A 2560-nucleotide genomic window follows, 5' to 3' on the forward strand; every position below is an offset into this window, starting at 1 on the left:
CATACACTTATTCATTACCTGATACCCATTTTGTTCCTCGTATGCCTGTCAAAATCTGACATTCTGAGTCGCTTCGTTTGTTCGCAACGAGCACAGTGTGCAAAGCTGCTATATATTGTGTGTGGTGTTTTTCGTGTTTCGCGCAACTGGTAACGACAACTGGACCTATTTTGATACCCATGGTTTGCGTGTGACGTCACAAATCGCCAGTTGGCCAAACTCTCTCTATATACGGCTCTGAATGTAAGCAGAGCCGTATATAGAGAGAGTTTGGCCAACTGGCGATTTGTGACGTCACACGCAAACCATGGGCATCAAAATAGGTCCAGTTGTCGTTACCAGTTGCGCGAAACACGAAAAACACCACACACAATATATAGCAGCTTTGCACACTGTGCTCGTTGCGAACAAACGAAGCGACTCAGAATGTCAGATTTTGACAGGCATACGAGGAACAAAATGGATATCAGGTAATGAATTAGAGTATGCGTTAGTTAATGACATTTACGTTTATCTTCACACCTGAAATGCATAGAAAACTAGCTGAAAACCTGTCATTACACTTGTTTTATTTTACGCCTCATACTACTAGTCCTACTTTAGTCGTACAAACGAAAAGCACACATCACAGTCCTGGCTAGGCTAGATTACAGACGCACAACTATAGCATCAGGCCTACATTAATAGATCCTTCAATTAAATTAAGTAGGCCTACACATAAAATGACAATTTATGCTTCACTGATCTTTTCAGGTTTGCCAAAAAGTAGTTGTACCAGAGGTCATTGTATTAAACTCCAGAAGTTACATAGTAGGATTAATATTCGGCATAACTTTTTCTCTTCAGTCTAATACAACTTATACAAGGGTTGTGAATGGATGGAATGGTTTGCCTGAGAAGGTTGCATTGCAAGTAGTGTGAATGGGTTTAAGAATACTTTGGATGAGTACATTAAGCATTGTAATTGGGTATGACATTTGATGGCCTCGGTTTTATTCCTCTCATATAGCCTTTAGGGTCCTTAATGGGGACTTGAATGTCTCTCCTGGTCTCTTTTTCTACTAAACTAAACTATATACTTGAGTGTAGGAGTTAGCAATAGTTGGGAGTCTGTGGGCAAACCTAAGACTGATATTGTGGTGTTAATTTCTCAGGAATGTAGTACTAGGCTATAGTAGGTGCAACAGATTGACTGGGTCTGTCGAGAAAAAAAAAACCTGCAACAACTGAAGACTGGTGTATGTTGTAGCTTATGTATTTTCCATTAACATATATACTATAAGGTCATGTCCTTAATAAGGTTTCATGGATCACACTGACATAGTGTGCCTACTTGTCAGTGTTGTCAACTGAGCACAGGGCTGATGACATCATTCAGTTTGTTATTATGCAGACAGCAAATGGCCATAATGATAATTATTAATTGTTACTTATTCTTCATACTGCCCTTACTGGCCTTACCTGAACAGTGATGTATAAAAATGCAAGAAGTCGTTAAGCTTTCCATTTAAGAATCGTTTCAGCCTGTCCTATTTCAAACATATGATTGGCAGGTTTCCACATTACATAGCTTATCAAAATGGAGCTGTTTTGTAAAGCAAGAAAATCACACATATGCATGCATACAAACACACTCATATATAACAATTTCTGAATATCTTTTCAGCTGCCCAAAGGTACTGGAATGCAAGCTCTGTTGGGTGAATTAAAAAACCCTCATTGTACTCTTTTATCATGGTCAGCGTAGCTGGAACCAGCAATGATGGTAATGTGGATTTGACAGTACCTAGACAAGAATTCAATAGCTGCTTTGTGTTGAAGTGGGTTCAACTTGCTCAAGGCCATGACAGGATGACGACTAGACATTAGGATGAATTATCTGTTGCAGAGCTCTATAAACCAGGCAGTTGTTAAAACATCCATTGGGTGACCCTTACAGTCTACCAGGCAGTGCATCGCAGAAGCAAAATGAAGTGTGTGTGATACCTTCATCTTATGAGAGTGGAATGGTATCAGTGTGGCCTCTGTCAATTTGGCTTCAAGTCTTTGTTTTCTTGAAAGCTGAGAAGATCTTTCAGTGGTTTCACACTGACCTCTGTACTTGACAATTCATGTGTATTTGCCAGCTCAGGAGGAAGCCAGATTTTAATTACATTAACCAATGCTGACTTTTTTTGGACATGTGGTACATCTGCAAGGAGGTGAAGGAAGCAGTTGGAGTTGCATGGATGTGGAATCTTGTTGATAGTCTGGCAGTCTTATCCACAGATTATCCCAAAGCTTCTCCACATTGCCACATTCAGAACTTATTACATTGATAAACTTGAAATGTGCAGGAATCTAACGAAGCACCCATCAAGGGAATTTGTTTGAATAATTATTGAAAGCTGTGACCTTCTGATGTGACAGACTAATGTGAAATAAAGGGCAGTAGATTACCTTGTAAATGAAACTTGTTATTGTTTGATTGTATCTAATGTTTGCAAAATTTTAAGTTGCATGCTACCAATTGAAACATAATTCTTTCTCTATTAATGGGATATAAATTCTTCTCCTTAAA

General features: G+C 38.9%; 1 long non-coding RNA gene across 1 annotated transcript; it reads left to right on the forward strand.

The window, feature by feature from the left end:
- Positions 1 to 244: 244 nt before the first annotated feature.
- Positions 245 to 2162, forward strand: LOC139982796 (uncharacterized). The gene is made up of 2 exons (XR_011798353.1): positions 245 to 470; positions 1667 to 2162. It is a non-coding gene; the product is annotated as an uncharacterized lncRNA (long non-coding RNA).
- The last annotated feature ends 398 nt before the right edge of the window (positions 2163 to 2560 follow it).

This window comes from Apostichopus japonicus, chromosome 16 (genome assembly GCF_037975245.1).
Source record: "Apostichopus japonicus isolate 1M-3 chromosome 16, ASM3797524v1, whole genome shotgun sequence".
In the NCBI taxonomy this organism is placed as follows: Eukaryota; Metazoa; Echinodermata; class Holothuroidea; order Aspidochirotida; family Stichopodidae; genus Apostichopus; species Apostichopus japonicus.